This window comes from Triticum dicoccoides, chromosome 2A (genome assembly GCF_002162155.2).
Source record: "Triticum dicoccoides isolate Atlit2015 ecotype Zavitan chromosome 2A, WEW_v2.0, whole genome shotgun sequence".
Classification (NCBI taxonomy): Eukaryota; Viridiplantae; Streptophyta; class Magnoliopsida; order Poales; family Poaceae; genus Triticum; species Triticum dicoccoides.
The window spans coordinates 19046634-19057949 of NC_041382.1; the positions used below are offsets into that span (position 1 = coordinate 19046634).

At 47.5% G+C, this 11316-nt stretch overlaps 1 pseudogene; it reads left to right on the forward strand.

Moving 5' to 3' along the window:
• The first annotated feature begins 320 nt into the window (after positions 1–320).
• On the forward strand, positions 321–1714 carry LOC119358685 (annotated as a pseudogene).
• The last annotated feature ends 9602 nt before the right edge of the window (positions 1715–11316 follow it).

Consider the following 11316-nt stretch of genomic DNA (forward strand, 5'->3'; position numbering starts at 1 on the left):
TGAAAAGCCCCCTATAGTTTGTCTCGGGATTGCGGGAAAAAGTATATCGAGACCATTCGGCGGACCAATGCAGACCCGGATTGGATGACACAAATGTCGGTTTTGGGGATGCCCTAAGTCTAACATTTTGCTGAATTTATTGTTTTAATTTCTTGAGCTGTGTTTTCTTAAAATTTTAGTGTCAGAATGGGCTCGATTATGTTATGACTTATGACCCAAGGCACAAACTGGCTCTAGTGTCAGGCTATAAAGTACTGCATGACTTGATCAAAACGCAAGAGAAATAAATCCCCATCCGCAAGCATCAACGCAAGGCAATGATGGAATCTGTGAAGGAGTTCGCCCAGCGCCGCTTCCAGAAGCTAGGCCGATGGTTCCGCAGGGAGGCCGAGGTCGACCTCGCCGCCGCCGGCGACGGCCTTCGCCCTCGGCGTGAACAAGCGGCTCGCGGACGATGCCGGCAGGAGCGGCAACCTGGTCTTCTCACCGCTGTCCGTCTACGCGGCGCTCTCCCTGGTGGCCGCTGGTGCCCGCGACCACACCCTCGACGAGCTGCTTGGTGTGCTCGGCGCGCCGTCGCGGGACTTCCTCGCCGGCCACGTCCGGGCGCTCACCAAGCAGGTCCTCGCAGGCCGGTCCCGGACCGGCGGCCCGCGCGTCAGCTTCGCGTGCGGCGTGTGGCATGACCGGACCATGCCCATCCGCCCCGCCTACCGCGATGCCGCCAAGTCCTTCAAGGCCGTCGCCCGCGCCGTCAACTTCCACGAAAAGGTCAGTGCAACAACATCTTCCGTTTTCCCCATGACCGATCTGTATTCGGTGATCTATAATTCTGTATACAATCGATCATCAATGCCACCGCCAACGTGCATGCATGCTGGTGGTGCAGCCGGAGGAGGCAAGGGAGCAGATCAACGCATGGGTGTCGGCGTCGACGAACGGCCTCATCCCCTCCCTCGTCGGCCGGGGTGCGTTGTCCAACCTCAGTACCTCACCGACCTAGTGCTCGCCAACGCCATCTACTTCAAGGGCAAGTGGGCGAAGCCCTTCGACAAGAAGGACACCAAGGACGACAAGTTCCACCGCCTCGACGGCAGCACCGTCTACGCGCCCTTCATGCGCGGCTTCGGCACACACAGCATTGCCTGCCACGACGGCTTCAAGGTGCTCCAGCTCCGCTACGAGGAAGGGCGCCGCCTCTTGCCGCGCCAGCTAGTGCGGACGCCGGCGCCGATCTACTCGATGTGTGTCTTCCTCCCCGACGCGCGCGATGGGCTGTGGCGGTTCACCGACAAGATCGCGTGCAACCCCGAGTTTGTGCGCGAGCACCTGCCGACCAGCAAGGTCCAGGCCGGCGACTTCCGGCTGCCTAAGTTCAAGGCCAGCTTTGGCATGTCGATGAACGACGTTCTCCGGGACATGGGCGTCAAGGAGGCATTCGAGCTGGGGAAGGCCGACCTATCCGACATGCATGGCGGAGGACGGTGCAAGGAGGAAGCTGGCGCTGGAGCAGGTGATCCACAGGGCCGTCATCGAGGTGAACGAGGAAGGTACCGAGGCTACGGCGGCCACTTACACGATGGGCTACGGATGCGCAGGGAACCCAGCGCCGCGTGTGGACTTTGTTGCTGACCATCCCTTTGCCTTCTTCGTCGTCGAGGAGTCCGGTGTGATCCTGTTCGCGGGGCACGTCCTTGACCCCACCATCAAGTGAGGAAAGGCCGTGCATGCTGCATGCATCCACGCTTGGATTTGTATAGCATGGACTTCTGATTAGATACGTACGTACATTAAAACCTTTGCTACACCCAGTTCCGTTCAGTTCCTGTTAAGTGGTCGAAATGTTGCATCGGGAGGTACATCATTGCTGAAGCACACAAAACTCTTAGCCTTTTTAGTACTCCCTCCGTCCGGAAATACTTGTCATCAAAATGAATAAAAAAGGATGTATTTAGATATATTTTAGTTCTAGATACATCCCTTTTTGTCCATTTTGATAACAAGTTTTTTCGGACGGAGGGAGTAGTAATAAGATCCACCCTTATTCTCAATTTCTCACATGCAGTAGCACATGCAAATAACTAAGACTTTAGGCCAGTAAGGGCTCAAATTCCCTGTTTTTTTAAGGAAAAAAAATACGGTTGATCCTTTTTACCCGGTCGGGCGTTTTGCACGCTAATCTGGCGGTTGCCGGTTTATGTGGGTTTGGTCTCCGTGAGACGCACGTTCCCGTGCCTTTGACTGGTGAATTCTTTGATGGCCACATTTCAATATTTTTACGTCGGTTCAGCTGATCGGTTGCAGATATTTCATGATCCCCTCTCCTTTCCATGTGTCTGGTCAAACCTCATGTAACCGCTTCGCCGCCCTACTCCAGTATAAAAAACCTCCTGGCCGTGCGCATCTTCCGAACCCCGGTTGCGCCCACATTCGGACCCTGCCCATCTCCGTTTTCCCGGCCGGCGCCCCCCTCCCTCCATCTCCGTTTTCCCGGCCGGCGCCCCCCTCCCTCCATCTCCTCTTCGCCCGGGTCATCAGCGACGGCTTATGGGGGCACACGCGGAGGCCGCGTGCGATCGAGGAGAAGCTCGTCCCCGTGCAAGGTGGCGGGGCATCGGCGGCCTGGTTTCTCCTGATTCTTCCAGTCTCCACCGCCAGTAGTAAGAACGCCGCTACCGAACGTGCCTTGTGCTTCTTGATTTCCCTATGCAGTCGTCCCTTATCCACATTCCCTGAGGAGCAGCACCATGCCCCTCCATCGTGCTTCATTTGCCCCAAAGCGTACTAGCCAATCGCGAATCGTTCCACCTCTGGGTAAACTCCCTTGGTTTCAATTCTTGCTCTCGAGCACCCTAGATTTTCCCCGTGATTTTTTTTCTTGCATTGTGGAGGAGCATAGAAATCGCTGCTTCTTTACTACACCAATTTTTTTTAGAGAATGCCATCATGGCTCACTTTATTGAACTCAAATGGTAGTTACATCATCCACAAGAAACTAGATGATGAGCCTCTTTAGCTAGATGATGAGCAACATAATTAGCATCCCTATTACAGAAACTAAAACAAACTTTGCCAAAATAGTAGCCTGAATGCATATATCATCATAATATAGAGCAGCCGATGTAGAAGAGAACCCTCCAGCCTGAAGTATCTTGATGGCTTCAAGACAACCCGATTGGATTATAATTCTGTTTAGACCCAGCTCATTTGCCAATGTCAGTCCACGTCTAACAGCCATAGCTTCAGTTGTTGCCGCATCAATTGCATATACGACCCTCTCATTGCATGCCGCCATGAATCTCCCCACATCATCCCTGGCCACCGCTCCTACACTGCCGGATTCAGTATTGTCCAAAGTTAGATTGGCACCCTATCGCAAACCAAGAGGCAACCTATACATTGTCATTTTTTTTGCGGGGATCATAGTACATTGTGAAGGCATGCAGGTTAATATACCAGCAATCTCATATACTCGCTTCGTTCCTTTGTGTAAGGTGTATTTGTTTTGGCACGGTGACCAAGTCATAAAATTATAGAAAATTTAGGACGAAATTACCCTCAATTAATTCAGTGGTTAATGACAAATAAATCAATTCGGCTAGTAAAGGAGAAGATACTGGCAATTAGGAGAGATATACTCTCATTCTCTCCTCTAGAAGATGTACATGCAATCGAAAGAGTGATAGGGCTAAAACGAATTATGATAAATTAGAAGAAATGCACCTTACATTGCGAAATTTTATCAAAAGAAACAAATGCACCTTATATAAAGAATCAGAGGGAGTATGAACTATTCGTTGATCTAACTATCCTTGATTTTCTCTATCTCCCTCATTTTAGTTGTTAATTGCCTACACCATGATATCAAGACCAATTGCAGTATTGCATCTGTACAGACGGAACACAATGCAAGGCTGATTTCCAATAATAACCTGTTCTCTTTCTTTTACAACGTATCAGAACACTGAGTGAATGAAACTGTTACAAGACAGACTGCAAATGAATCCAAAATCACTATCAATTTCATTGATGACCAATCCTTATATACAACTGGAGGGGACGCAAGTGAACAGCCGCATCCGCTCGATGGGGAGTGAGGGAATTGTCGTGACTGTCGCTAGATTGGCAACTCACGTGCAGTTACACAAAGAGAGGATTATCTCCTTAATTACAATATTAATTAAATCCTAACACTCCCCCTAATCCTCGCTTGTCTTTGTGATTGATCATCCTTGAAATAGTCTCCTCCAAAAACCCTACGGGAAAAATATGAGGAGATATGCATAACATGCCATGAAAAACTCCTTCCAAAAACCCCGTGGGAAAATAAGGAGAAAATGACATATCACAATGCTTGTATTACTATTGCCTCATTAAAAACCTTCTATGAGAAACCATTCATGAAAAAACTCATAAAGGAAAATAGTACAATATCTAAGATCCAAATATTCTAAACAGGTTATCATATGGGAGTACACCCCCCCTGAATCTTGCATTCACAAAGTCATGTCATAGCAAATCCATTAACATAATTCTACAATGAAGAACTTGATAAAGACTTCGTGAACAAATCATCTAGATCATCACACGACTTTATTTGCAAGATATTTAGCTCCCCCATATCTTTCCAACTTATGGGGCTAAATAATTTTGGAGCAATACACATTCTAATTTTGCTCTTTATAACCTGTCTGTATCTGTGTAATACAAACAATATTATCTTCATAGATAATGGTGGGTGGTTCCTACCAACCAATCTCACTTGAACTTTCAACAAAGTTCATCATTCCGTGAAGTCACATACATTCATGTGATGCTTCATAGAAATCAACGATTTCAGAATGACTAGTGGATGCAGGCACTAAAATATGTCTTCTCGATTTCCCAGAGAAGGTCACACCTTCATTCGAGGAGACAAAAATCAGTCCATGATCTAGGATTATGGGGATGAAATATATACCTAGCATCACAATATCCAACCATGGTCATATCTTGATTTCTATCATAAAATAAACCAAGATATTGGTGTCCAGAAGATATGCAAAAATATTCTTCACACCAACCCAATGCCTTTTAATCAGTGATGTATTGTATCTAGCCAATAAAGTCACTGCTAATGACATACCAGGCCTAGTGCAATTTGCTAGATACATCAGTGCTCTCATTGCACCCTGATATGGAAACTCACGTCCGAATATCTCTTCATCAGTGTCGTTAGGACTTAATGGGTCCTTATCTCTAGTAATCCAAAGATCTCAAAACCACAGTTTTTTTTATGGATATGACTTATCCATGTTGAACTTTCAACAATCTTTTGGATAAATGTGGACTGATGAACAAGTATTCCCAAAATCACTATAAATGTGCCACGCGCCAGGAGATGCCGCGGCTGTTCCTAAGGGCCATACGTCGCGGGCAGCTACGCCGGAGGTCGCCGGGATAGGCCCGCGCGCCACCCGTCTTGGCTGGCCGATGAAATTGCTCCGCCAGTGTGCGTGATGGAGTCAAGCGCCGCCAAATTCGCTCTCGTGGTAGAGTCTATCATGTGCTGATAACGTGTGATGAATCAATGTATGAATAGTAACTGATTGCTTTATTGATCGATGGACTACATGCATATATATCCCTGAAGGGACACGCCCCACAGACGCTTGTAACCGACGTGTTGTGCCTGCACACGTCCCCTCCTATTCTTTGGGCAACCGACGCTTGGATGCGTCTCTGCCAAACGTCGCATCTGTGGGGCGTGTCCCTTCAGGGGATATATATGCATGTAGTCCATCGATCAATAAAGCAATCAGTTACTATTCATACATTGATTCATCACAGAAACAACATATTATTTGTCTCTATATGCAACAACATGATCATAGTGATGTCTCGGTATGGAAAATACAATTTGAGTGACATCCAAACACTATGCATCCATTCATGTGGTCAACGTTTGAGACGTGTGTTGCACGTGCAAGTTTACTAGCAACTAGAGACTGAAAAAAAGTACACCCCCGATCGAAAATAAGTGTCGCGGTTTTGAATTAAGGTTAGTTCAACCTTAGTTCAAAAATGCGACACTTATTATGGTCTTATGGATCAGAGGGAGTACACAATAAATAGAGATTATTTAAAGTGTATAAAGCTTTAATTGGCCTCACAAATCTAAGCTTAATTCATTCCTGGACGTACGTGCTGCATCATGCACGTACGTAAGTCAGCGGCTCCGTTCCACCCGGCGCACGTCACACAAAGCTCCGTCACCGGCGTCCCCGACCGGCCTTCCCATGCACGACACGAGCAACCCGTCCTCGTCTCGGCCACGCCCGCGCCTCGTATCCCGGAGCGTGAGCACCACGTCGACAACCCTGGCCCCGCGCCGCAGGTCCGCCGCGAGGCTATCCAGTACAGGCAGCCACACTCGGGTCCCCCGCGCGACAACGCCGACCCGCGCCGTCCTGCCCTTCTTTGCGTGGTCGCAGGCAGTCTGGCAGACCTGCGGCGCCCCCGCGCTGGCGAGCTGGAAGCCATGGTAGCTGACCTGCACCGTCGTGGCGAGGTCGTCGCACGCGAGCCCGAAGGAGCTCCGAAACGTGATGCTGAAGGTGAGGTTGAACTGCGGCTCCATCGCAGGCCGGCGGTCAAAGGCCGGAGACGCCGGCGATCACGACGGAGTAGTTCGGGTCCTCGTACGTGGCACAAAACCAGATCGCGAGGCCGACGATACAACACACCGCTAGGATCATGGCCATCTTGCATGGTGTGATCTTGCAGTTGCAGCAACGGGTGAAGCAATTACCGGCCGGCTGTTGACCTTCCGCCGCTCCGGGTGCCTCTGAAGGGCCTCCTACGTGAGGTGCGCTCGTGTCCATCTCCGTTGCCGGATGAGGAGGCGCGTCCATCTCCAGGGGCGCCGTAGACACGATGATAATCTCCCTGCGGTCTAGTCTATATGTAGAGAGAGAGAGAGAGAGAGCTACAGGTTCTGTTGGAAATCGACGCCTTCCTTAATTTCAAAAATACATTCCTATTTCCAGAGAGATAGATCAACTGCGCGTCGAGGATTGATTGCTCCGCGTTGGGGTCGATACGAGGCTGTTTCCGTGCGGGTACTTGCCATGTTATCGCACCACTACGCGGAGCATATATATCCATGCTCTTGCGGTATATTTGTTCAAGGCGGTCCATACTCTGCTTGACATCTCGTATTATGGGACAATAGAGAATTACACTGCTTGGCTGTTACTGCCTCCGTTCCTAAATATAAGTGTTTTTAGAGATTTTAATAAGACCTTACATACGGATGTATATGGACATATTTTACAGTGTGGATTCACTAATTTTGCTCCGTATATAGTTCGCAATGAAATCTCTAAAAAGACTTATATTTAGGAATGGAGGAAGTATTTTCGTAGTAACAGGAGAAAAGGTGATTTTGATATTGAAATTGTCATCTGAGTTTTTTATAACTTCTATCTGATTTTTATTAATTTTTCTGTGTTGCACAAAAAAAATTGTGCAACTCTAATGAGAAATTGTTATTTTTAAACCAAAGACCTATCAGGAACTATAGCAGAGTCGTCATAAGTGGTCGATCGCCATAATATCCTTGTGTTTGGCAATTTTGGCTGAAAAGGGTGGTCTAGTAGAGTTGCCATCCCACACACGATCAACATAAATTTTGGAGGCCATCAAGCATGCTAGTCTCATATTTGGCGGATGTGGGGGATATTTGTGCGCCCTCATCCGAGGACGGTTTTGGCACGAGCGACATTACCCCCATCATGTTGCTCTTGTCGCCCACACTGTCGCCTCCCCTCCATCGATGTATTTCCATCTGTGACCACTTCTGTCCATCCCTTGTCCACGCTGACGACGCGATGGGCACCGCTTCGTTCCGGCGCCCCAGTCCATAGATTTGGTGATGGATCCATGACTTCCATGGTTGTTGCCCCTCTAACGGCTACCCACCCCAGTCCGTAGGTTATTGCAGTAGGTTGTTTTGTTTTGGTTTATCTGCATTGACTTGCGTTTTAATTGTGATCTCGGTGTTTATTCAGTCATGTATCCCGTTGGGCTGTTGTTGGAGACAGTATTTGTTCTAAGAGCATATATAGTGGAGTTGTTCATTCTGTGGTTGTGTAGTCCTTACATATTCGTCGTGAAACCCTTGAAAGCTCCTATTTACGTGGTGAAACCGTGCAATTGCTGATATAATGCTTACATGCGTCGGCACAAAGTTCCCACTTGCTTAACTCGATTCCCTGCTCGGTTCGCTCGTTAGCTTTTCTTTTCACTCGCTCCACTGCTAGCTAAAATAAAACGTACTGTCATTTTCTTATTTGAAACACTTAATGAAAACAAAAGATGTTTCCTAATTTTTAAATAATATTGGATTGGAAAATCTTCTTAATTAAAAAGACCATGAATTTTATAAAATGTTTCCAATTTTAAAAAATACACATGAGTTCCAAATCGTGTTCGTCAAATTATTAAAAGTTTGGAATTTTCAAAATGTTCATGAACTTTAAAAACATTCTTGGATTTTAAAAAATATTAATGATTTTTAAAATATTCATGAAGTTTAATACATGTGGACCAATAAAATAAAAGAGATCAAAGAAAAAGGAAAGCTGACTGGAAAAGAAAAATAGTAAAACCAGTAGAGAAAACACAAAATGAATGGAAAAAACAATACCTTCTAGAACCTTCCTAAAACTGAGAAAACAGGCTGACTCATAACAGCTATATAGGTATGTTACTCTTAACCAGAGAGCCACATCCTTCTCAAGAGAAACCTATAGCGACCCCACAACCTCCGACGCACCAGGAAGCTCGAAAATCAAGGAGCTTATTATCTTAACTACAGTGGGATGCGCACCTTGTCATGGGGTCTTCATTTGTGAGTTAACTCTGACATTTTTATTCTATGTGTAGTCAATTATGGTTGGATTGTCGTGTGTTTCAGCTGTACTGGGTGGTTGTGTTGTTTCTTTTTATCAGTATGGCCTTACTTGGTATATGTGGTATGTCATGTTCTTTGTGGAGAGAACTGTTGGGTGGGTCGTTGTGATGTTGCTACATGTTGCATCACCGGTGTCCAACAGCGGTGCTCACATGATCCACGAGTACTTGTGAGTAGACCCATACCCTCAGGAAGTGAAGCGTGCTCTGATAAACGGTTTTCACCAATGACCCCCAAAGTTCCAAGCCACTACAGCCCAGCATTCCTATGAAGCTTAGTAACTTTATAGTAGATAGATATGGTTAAATTTTAAATGGTTACATTCAGTTTCGTCCAATTAAATGGTTAAATGTTAGGCATCAGGAGGTACAGTCTGTCTGTTGCAAATTAGTACCGTGTTGGTTGCATTGTCTGACTCATCAAAATGAGCGTCGTTGGGGAGAGCCATGGTAAACATCGACCAGAATTGGCGAGCGTGAGGGAAGCCAAAGATCAAATGAACGACCTATTATAGTGGCACATCGCAAAGGGGGCACCCAATATCCACCGGAGAGGGTATGCTTGGAGGTGGGTGTTGATGTGGCCTTGGGCAAGCCTGATGTTGCAATTGGCAGGAGCAGGCTTGCTGTACTGGGTGTACAGGGAGCCTGAAGCAAATGTTTTACTCACTAATTTATAGGTTTTCTTAATTCTTTGACCTCTTCTCCTAAATTAATGGGTGTACACATGTACAACCATGTCCTTAATTGGCTGCGTCCAATGTTGCCATAGTTTTAGCACAGGCATATCTTCTTCGACAACCTCTTCTTATGAGTCTTTAGGAGCAAGGCTGTTGGCTTGTGCATCGATGTTGTAGTGATTGTTTCGCTATATTGGGAGGATGACCTCAAACGATATGTACATGCAGTATGAACTCAAATATATATAGCATGAAAATATACTTTATGATGAATCTAATGCAAGTAATTTAGTGGTGTAGATATTGATTTTTTTATAGATTTGATCAAAAACCTAAAGAAGCTTGACTTAGAAAAACCTAAAACACTAAATAATTTTGAAACGGAGAAAGCATGGCGCTCCATGCTTATTACAGGCGCAGATAAAATTTAACCCACGAGGCACCGTGAGTATTCTATTGACAACACGAACTGAAGCAAGTCTTGTCAGAGTGCGTCTAAAAAAAGTCATGTCAAAGCTCAGTTCTCTGGTAGTCGACCGGACACACATCGCAGAAAGCCCCGCTACCGTCGTCGCCGACGCCCATCCCGCTGCACGACACCAGCAGCCCGTCATCGGCGTGCCGCCGTCGTGCGTACGCATCGTTTGGGACCGTGATGTGCACGTCGAAAACCCCAGCCGCGCTACGCATATCCGCCGCGAGGCTATCCAGCACCGGTTCCAGCAGCCACACCCGCATCCCACGCGCGACGACGGTCGTGCTCGTTCGCTCGCCACCCGCGAGCTCGCAGACCTGCGGCGCGGTCGCCCAGGCGAGCTGGAAGCCGTGGTAGCTCACCTGCACCGTTGTGGCGAGCCCGTTGCAGGGGCGTACTATCATTATGCTCTGCAGCGCGGCGCGGACGGTGATGTTGAACTCCGGGTCCAGCACGGGCCGGTGGCCGAGGTCCGTCGCCGGGTCGAGGCCCGAGACCCCCGCGATTGCGACGGAGTAGTTTGGGTCCTTGTACGTCATCTCCGCCCACATCCCCAAGAGTGTGAGACATGTCGTGAAGAAGATGAGGCCGCCGAAGACAACACATAGGAAACAGCGCGAAGGGTCTCCTCCTCCTCCTCGTCCCACCACGCCAGGTGCAGCCGCATCCATCTTCTTCATTGCCGGCGGAGGTGGCGTCCTTGCTTGTTGCTCATCCATCTCCATGGCTGGCACTGGCTAATGGCTATGGCTGACGAGGGAGGGCCTTCGTGGGCTTATGTAGACGAGTCGATCGATGGGCACAGGTACTTTCGATCGAGACTTCCTTTCAACAGCATACACTTTCCTAAACAATGGCGAGTTGCTGCAGATTGGTTCCTCCGTCTCCGTGTTGGGTTCTAAGTTGTTTCCGCGCGCTTTATTACCATGTTTTGTGTCTACCGATCGCAGGCTACGACGGTGCATATTTTGTGTCAAGCAAGATTGTCGGCTTGTCCATCGATGTTGTAGTGATTGTTTGGCTATATATTGGGATGATGGCCTCAAACGACATGTACATGCTACTCCCTCCGTCCCATAATTTAAGACGTTTTTTGACACTAAATTATGGGACGGAGGGAGTAGTTTACTAGTACGGCAATTCAAATAAATATTATGAAAATATACTTTATGATGAATCAAATGCAAGTAATTTAGTGTCGTAGAT